The sequence below is a fragment of the Sparus aurata genome, chromosome 19 (assembly GCF_900880675.1).
Source record: "Sparus aurata chromosome 19, fSpaAur1.1, whole genome shotgun sequence".
Taxonomy (NCBI): Eukaryota; Metazoa; Chordata; class Actinopteri; order Spariformes; family Sparidae; genus Sparus; species Sparus aurata.
In genome coordinates, this window is record NC_044205.1 from 974,892 (window position 1) to 984,324 (window position 9,433).

Genomic DNA, 9,433 nt, shown 5'->3' on the forward strand with positions numbered 1-9,433 from the left:
TTACTTCAAGGCTGGATTATTGGGTCGCACTTTATTTTACAGTATGTTTATAAGACGTAACAAGCCGTACTTTGTATCAAATTAGACAAAAACAATACTCTAATAAGACGTAACAAGCCATACTTTGTATCAAATTAGACAAAAACAACACGCTAATAAGATGTAACAAGCCGTACTTTGTATCAAGCTAGACAACGACAAATAATGTAATCTTAATTAGACAGTAAACAAGAAAAGTTATACCATATAGCCTACCCAAATTATACTGTAATCAGCAACTGCATATAAAGTCTTATTACTTAAAATATAAGCAACTATAATTACAAACCAAATCGGAGATCCTAATACACTCATTTTACAAGATCTAAGTCTAATTAGAAATCACACACGATGCCATATCATATTCAAAATATGCTAGTTAGACGCTATTCTACCCTAGTAGTGTATAAAATCTGAGCTGTAATACAATCACCCTATTTAGAAATGCTGTTCTCTGTAAGAGCAAGGAAAGTACCTAGGAGGCCTGCATTGCAGAAAACACTGGAGAAGGAATCCCCAAGAAGGCCACTAGAGTCACAATTGCTGTTTATGGAAATCATAATTACTATGTATAAAATAAATAAAAAATGACTTTTGCCAGATGACACCCAAGGCCCAGAGGAGGTGTCTGGCTATCTTTTTAAGGCCTTATTTGGAAGGTATTACATCAGTATAACCCACAAATGGAAGTTAATCATGAATAAGGGCGTGTGTGAAACAAATATCTTTGACCTGAAGACTAGCTGTTTCGTCCTTGATTTAGGACTCCACCTGTGAGTGTTTTATAGTTAATAACTCATATAATTGTAAACTTTAGACAAGTAGTTTGACACTACATTTTGGCGAGCTCCAGCCACGAGGCGTGGCGGACGGACTGGGCAGGAGGGGATGCCGGAGCTCAGGGGCCCTCAAAACCACCATTAAGGTAAGTCAGAAGTTAAACCAATATAGTACATGAGTAATGCTGTCCAATTCTTCCCAGCCCATAAGTCTCGGGTATTGTCTTAAAGGAGAACTTCGGTCGATTTAAACATGCAGCTTCATTGCTCAAGCTACCCTTGACTCGCCAGTACCGAAGACGCGAACAAATTTGGTCCAGCCATTACAGAGCTCCGTGAACGGAGACGTAGCATTGAACGCTAACAGCATGGGGTCAGAACTTTAGACTGTGTTTTAAGCATCTTAACATGCTCCACATCTCACACCAAAAGTTATGCAACAACATTTGTGCAAGGAGCTACTTACCTGTTTGTTGACATCGGCGTCTTCCGGTAGCTAGACTAAACTAGCTGATCCGTCGAGCGTGCATTTACTCCCTCACTGGCGGAGACGGAAACGTAATCCAGCATTTTCGTGTTTCTGTTCATAATGTACATGTCCATGTTACAGCCTGTCATGAGCCATGAGCCTTACAATAGCCTGTTAAGCCTGTTAAGTGCACACTCGATGTATATACTAGTTTGGTCTAGCTACCGGAACACACAGATGTCAACAAACAGGTAAGTAGCTCCTTGCACAAACACACTGTTTTAACTACTTTTTTATTCATTTTGAGTCATACACGCTACAGAGCTGTGTGCTAAGGTGTCTGCTGATGTTGCATAACTTTTGGTGTGAGATGTGAAGCATGTTAAGACGCTTAAAACACAGTCTAAAGTTCTGACCCCATGCTGTTAGCGTTCAATGCTACGTCTCCGTTCACGGAGCTCTGTAATGGCTGGATCAAATGTGTTCGCGTCTTCGGTACTGGCAAGTCAAGGGTAGCTTGAGCAATGAAGCTGCATGTTTAAATCGACCGAAGTTCTCCTTTAAAGGCCCTCCAAAAAAACCTAGAACCATTTGAGTGCTATTAATAACCTTAATTAAGGTAGTTTGAAGGGCATGCAACAGTGGCTGTCAGGTCAAAATTAATAATGATATTGTAAAAATGACTGTATATGAATAGTCAAAGCAATACTCTGAAATATAAATCTGAAGCTAAGTCAAATGATGTGTACATAGGAAAAATGTCAATCAAGTAAGATCTGTATGTAACCTAACCCTAATCACTCTCTCTTCCTTTTCTCTTCATTGTATTTAAAGAAAAGCACATGCATGACAAATAATGGATACATTTGAAAGATTGATTTTCAACATATTAATTTGCATGTGGATTGGAATGGTTTTGAGTATGGCAGGTGGAATGATATGGGTTGTTGTAAAATACAATGAGGAAAGAGACCTAATACAAAATGACTCATTGTGCAATGATACACAATGAGGAATTAGGCTGAAGAAAAAACAGAGTAAAGACAGACCAAATGCAGAAGGCATTTGCGTACTGTCAGAATAGATGAGTGTGTAAAGGAGGAAACAAGGTTGCTGGTATTGAGTAGAAAACCAGCTGGAGGTTGTGTGAGGCTTAAAACCAATATTGCTGCATGAATTATTGTTTGTCACATTGTAGCTACAAAGGTGGAGTGGGTTATTGTATTGTTGTGTTGAAATCATTGCAATAGACAGCTGTCAGAGATAGTTAAAAAAAAAAATATGTAGGATGTTGCTGTCATTTAATGAAGTTGAGTAAATTGCTGTTTAAAGAAGAGCTCAAAGAGTGACCCGTGCCTAAGTGAGAGGACTGTTGCCAACTTTGTGAAAGCAGCTGCAGAAAATAAAAACATAAAAGGCCTTGTATAATACCTGTACATAAAGTGTGAGTGTTAAAAATAGTGGAATGAATGTGAGAAGAGTTTTGTAAATAATAAATAGTGGTAACAGTTGTAAGATAAAGTATAACTGAAAAAGTAAAGAGTAGCAGATAATTAAAGAGAAAAGTATATCTAATCACTGAAAAATTACATAGAGAAGGTGAGAGGAAGCAGACAGGAGAGATAAACAACCCACACACACACCAATTAAAAATGGCCTAGGCCTGCTGTAGCCAGCCAAGGGACGGAGCAGACAGAGTGTGAGGAAAACTATGGGAAAGGCTCAGAACAAAAGTTCGACTGGATTAACACCGGTTGAGCTGATAATATTACAGCGCCCAACACAGAGACACAAAATTCAGAAGTGCATGAAGTCATTGCATAGTCAACCGCAGGAGGGACCAGACGGCCTCTCACAGGAACATTTAACCCAAATTATTGTGATCAGGTGGAAGCAGAACTATGGTAGAAAGACTTGAAAAATGATAAAAAGCACTAGAAAAGAAGGATTAGCCACACTGAACAGAGAGAAGTGTTGCAGTATTTTAGGATGGAAGGAGCACATAGACAGATGGTAGCACAGCAAAGAAAGGAACAGGGTGAGACGAAGCCCACTGCCCCTACTCTGGACACAGAATAAGCCCCAGTACATAAGCCTAGAATAAAATACAGACAGAAGGATAGGGAGCAGGCAACCTCAGAAGATGCAGAGCCCCCTGCTTACCAACAAAAGGTGCACAGTTTGAGCAGCCGCTCAGCAATAGATTTGAGTCACACTCCAGAACCTGAACCTATGACAGAAAGTCTGGATAGAGAATTAGATGCTGATAGCGAAGGGTCAGTGTCTCCAGATAGGGAACATGAAAAAGGAGCGTGTGGACCACAAGTGAGGGACAAGGCGAGACAACACAGACATCCTGAAGCAGCACGCCACTTGACGCCAAATGACCAAATGGGGAAAAAGATACCGGAAGAATTCTCACGACTGCTGGGACAGCATGAAGAAAAGGAGCGATGAAGACAGCGGCGGTGACTGGATGAACAACACACGCGAGCCAGGTGAAACAGCCTGGGTAAACATACACATCACTATCATAACTATCATTCCCCAACTCAGACACAAATGGAAAAGTGGAAAAAGGAGTATGAGGAAAGGGAGTGCCAGAGGCCAAGAGAAAGTATGATGGACCTGGAGAAAACCGAGGAGGAAAGATGGAGTCCACAAAGTGGAACGCAATATGGCCAAAGTATGGGAGACCACACCTCGAGTGCGACTGGTCCTGAGGGACCAAGCAAAATCAATTCTGAAGAACTAATGGCAGAAATACGTGAGCTTACGAAGGACCTAGACAAAACACTGCAAGAACTGAAAGACGACATGGACCGAAGCACAAAGATATGGATGAGGAGGTAAAAAAAACACAGAGGAAAGAGGAACAGCAGCAAGAGGAGAGAGAGCGAGAAGAAGAACAACCAAGAGGAAATGGACGCCAGCGGTCAAGAACATATGCTGTGGCAGTAGCAGTTAAAGGAAAAATGAAAACAAGCCCTCCCTATAAAGACTTATGAACCCAGAGAGTTGTGATAACTGACAGGCATTCACACTTACAAGATGAAGAGGAGATGGAAGAAAGAGAGGAGAAGAAACAGAGGACGAAAAAGAAGAGGAGTTGGTGAGAAACCCAGTAATCACTGACGGCGCCAGGTGGAAGGGAAATATGGAGCAGAAGGTCCTCACTATGCCACTCATGACCAAAGGCAACGCAGGTGAAAAGTATGTGCCATGGAGCTTCATGGACTTAACGGGACTGATAAACCGTATGCCTGCATTAACAGAAGGAGTTGACAAGTGGATCAGGGCCTTCTAGGAAAATACAGCAGGAGTCAAGTTGGCTATAGGAGACATCAAGGCCATACTGATGAAAGTAGTGGGGCAGCAGACAGCAGCTGAAATCCTTACAGATGGAAAAGCTAAAAGCGTAATTGGTAACACCGGAAGGGATGGCGTGGCATTCAGACCCCACAGAACAGACATATGGGCTGCACTTAGAAGCAAGTACCCATCCAGGATGGACCCATCCAAGTTGGAAAAACAGAGCCTGAAAGAAGGAGAAAACCCAGCACAGTTCCTGCATGATTTCCAAAGAAAATGGAAAGAAGAGACCGGAAGTGAGTGGAACGCCAACAAAACATCTAAAGCTTTGTTTATGTTGTATGTAAAGAATGCCATGCCAAAAGAGGTGACAAGCAAACTAAATCAGGTGGTTGGTCTGATGAAAATGGAATGGCCGGTGTTTTCAGAGCACATCATACATTACGTGGAACAGTACAGGGCTGAGAAAACCAACCAGGAAGAGCAAAGTAAGATGCTAGGGGGAAAGCTAACACAATTACAGATTGGCGAACTGACAAAAAACATTAAAAAAGACAGAGAAAAAGCCAAGTACCAGGCAGCAGTGACAACAACCACATCAGAGACCAAATCTGAGCCCCCACCTGAAGTCAAAGGTGAGCCAGCGGTCACTCAAGCACCTGTGTACACAGCTGTAATGGCCCCACCCCAGACACAGCCCCCTGCTGTTCAACAGCCACACTCTGCTCCAGCCTCAACAGCAGTACAAGTACCTCCCATACGTTTACACCTCAATCAGGGAGGTGAAGTGGTCTATCAGCCACAAGGAAGAGGAAGACCCAATCAAAATGGAGGACCACCTCAAAGAGGAAGATGGCGGCAGGGACCTCAACCTGGATACAATCAACGTCAACAACAACAAACCAATGGACAGAACCAGCAAGGGTACCAAAGACAGGACATCCAGTGCTGGGGATGTGGACCAGCTGTACACCTGCAGAGAAACTGCCCATCCAACCCACGAATGGGACCAGCAGCACAAGCACAATAGGGATGCCCAGAGAAACCTGAAGGGGAAGTAATTGCACCTGCTCTAACCACACAGCCCCAAAAGGAACCCACTATAGAAGTTAACCATCCAAGATCGCCAACACCATTTCATGGTAGACACAGGCGCCACACACTCCTGTATTGGAAAAGAAGGAGCTGAACTTCCCCTCTCATCAGCTAAAATTCGAACCATTGGTTTCTCAGGAAAAACTCAAGTAATACCAGTTACAGAACCTGTCCCCATGCAAATTGCTGGAAAAGCGGTATATGCCCCACTCCTCTACTCAGTAGACACACCCATCAACCTGCTAGGAAGAGACATTCTGTGTGCATTACAAGCCAGAATAATGTGCACGCCAGATGGACTACACTTTGACCTGCCAGAAGAAAATATGCAGATGTTAATGGCACCAGTAATGGAACAACAAATGTTGACCAAAGAAGCACATGTATACTGGCTGAAGATTATATCACCTACATCATTCCTACAGTACGAATGGGGAGCCTGGAAGCTGTTCATTACTCACTTTTACGAAGCAGCTAAAGAGCCCCCCCTTCCACTACACTGTACCATGATGTATGATGCTGAAGGTGACCAAGAAGATTATGACGCCTGTTGGAATTAACTGATCAACCGCTCCATTACAGCCATACAGTACCAAGACATCATAATGGGACCACAAGGCGTGGCAGCAGCTGTAAAATTTACAGAACATGTACAGGAATGGTTCCAGGACCCGCATGGGCTTATAGGACACCAAAAAAGAAAAGAAAGAACCAAACCAGATCCAGAGCACAACTGGATCAGCACAATAACATCAGCACGTCAAAAATTAATTAAACAAATGTACCTGTCGTCTTTTCCAGGCTTGAGAAATAAAGCTAGCAGTTTTAAAAACATTGAAATTAACAACCACTCCAGCTTCTGCTCATCAGAGCACCAAAATATTTCAGGGTTTTGTCCATAGATTTCATGAAATAATACCTCTCTCAAATCGTCATACTTTGTACAGTATAAAAGGAAATGAGACTCACTCTCTACTTCATCTAGCTCACACATTTCGCATATTCTATTCTCCTCGGGAATATTTTTAAATCGACCAACCTCAATGGCCAGAGGAAGAATACCAGATCTCAACTGTGCAACTAAAGATCTTTGACTTCTCTGTAAACGTGATGTAACATATAATTCAGGTCCAAAATTAGATTTAATCTGCATATATGTCCTTAATTTTGGTTTTAATAGGACATTTCCAAACCATTTCTCTTCAAATTTCAATAGAAGCTTATTTTTAATGAAGTTAACGTTACAGCACAAGTTATTCCTATAAATATACACCATATCCACCTCCTCAAAAATAGAGTAAATTTCGTTTGACCAGGGGGAACTATTAGTCCGGTGGCATAATGAAATTACCGTTACGGAGGTGATAAAAGCACCAAATTTTGCATGGTGTTTCCTTAGGGTCTATAGTGTAAATTTGGCCTAGGTGCCCTCAGAAAATAAACTTCATATTAGCAGTATATCAATATCAATGAAATATGCTTAAAACACAGTGATTTTCAAGTTCCTGCACCAGATAAAGTGTTCAAATGAATCCCAAAGTTAACATTTTATAGTTTTATTTATGTGTATGAACTTTTACATTACTAAAGCTTCAATACATGACAAGTATTGAAAAAGTATAATCTTTATTGGCCCTGTAATTAATAATTATGAGTCGTTACAGGTGCATTTGCAAAGAGGTGAGCAGTATTGCCAGCCCATAGAGCCCCATTGTGAACCCGGAAATATTGAGTACACCAAAGTTTTATATTAGAAATGTGCAGTGCTTGTGCAGTATTAAGAAACTGCTGGTTGCTAACTTGTATATGTTGTGCAATTTGCATAATTAACATTATTAGCATTAATTAGCATTAGCCTATATGGGCAATATTTCAGCAACTGCTTGGCCGATTTGGACAATATTGGAGTGGTTTTGGGGGTTATTAAGGATGCTGAATCCATTTCTGACATTTTCAAAATTCAAAATGACAATTTAAACCAAAAGTGGCCATATTTCAACTCCCGGTGGACCGATTTTTATTAATTGTGAGTCGATTTTGAGGTTATTTATATGCCTTATACATTGGACCTGCATTTCAGAATCAATAGAGCACAATGTCACTGGTGTGAATGTTGAGACCTAATTTTTCGTCAAATTGCTTCAGTTCTGCTTGCGTTTTTTGGCTGCTCAGTTTTGTGTGATTGTCACTGTGCTAACTGCATCAGGCAGAATACTGGCTGGATGGAAAGATGGACAAAACAGAGCTTTTTATATTTGGATCATATCATCTCAATGCAAGTAAGTTGATCAAATAGAAGCAAATAACAGTGATTACAGTATGTATGTAGTGCATACATAAAGTCTGTGTAAAGCAAATTTAGCTATTTTCTTCAAAACACATTAAACAGGTCATAAATATATTTTCTTAAAACATGTAAAAAGCCATTCAACCATTTAGAATTAAATTTTGGAGCTAGGCTCACAAACTGTGTTTCACGATTTTTGTGTTCAGGATTTAATGGGCGGGTCAGAAATCATTGCTGCATTACGTAACACGGACATGATCCCAGCCCTGCTGCGGAAGCCATATAAATACATTCAGCACATTAGTTTCAGAGGTTTTTCCGCTCACTCTCGAGTCATAGCATCTCTTAGAATAGTTTGCAGCTAGCTAACCAGTCAACCAGTCAGGCTGACAACCCGGGCCAGCTCGGACACAACGTGCACGGGCTCAGGTCAGGTAGGGTCGGGCTTGATTATAAGGCCAGATCTAAGCTCTAAGTGTAAGTGTGTGCTTATGTATGTTATAAATATTGTACATTTGGGCAACTAAAAGCATTTTGCTGAAGGTGCAAATCCTGAAAGTGATGTTACATCGGGCATCCTGTCATGCCCATGTAATGTTAGCAAATGTTATTGCATTTAATCATGACATGATTTGGCCTCATTCCCTGAGCAGAGTCCATCTGACAGCACAATGATAATCTACAGGTAATATTTTATGTGCCCCAATATAGGGTTTTATGTTGGTGTGTATTGTAAAACATGGACTGTGAGGAACGAGGCTGAGCACTATCAGTGTCTGACTCAGAGTCAGTTTCTGGCTCGGATGGCTCAAACAGGTCGGGCTGGGTCCGTCCGATGATGCTGCTAGCTTCCATTGTTACTGTAGGTTAGGTCCTTGTACAGTACACGGAGGAGGATCCCCTCCCGCGCGTTGGCTTGGTTCCAGCGCCTCTAACTGACACGCCCCCATTTTATATACTTGGCAATTGTTTTAATCTTTCAAATTTGGCTCAGTGGTCAATAACACATGTTTCTGTGGTATGACATACTCATAACACAAATTTATTTCTGCTTTACACTGACCTTAATGTTACCACAGCTACCAAAAGAAGTTAGACTACTTTGCTTCATCACCCCAACCCTAATAGCGCACAAGTTCTGGCGAGCAAAAAGAGAGGGTGACTGGTTGCTGCAACAACAACATGCCTTGAAGAGATGCTGCCCTATTTCTTTGCCGCTGGTCATCACAACTACTCAAGATAGATCACATGGCATCTGCGCGACATGCAGCACCTTCCTGCTACTGCCAAGGATGACCTCCTCGCCGGATGCCATGTGTGCTGCCACTCAGATGGTGCAGCTGCACTGAGTGGAGATATGTTTGGGGAGCAGACATGCATCAAGCAAGGGAAGGGAGTGAAAGGCATGTGGTGGTGGGGAACACGAGAAGAATGGAGCTCTCTACCCTCTTT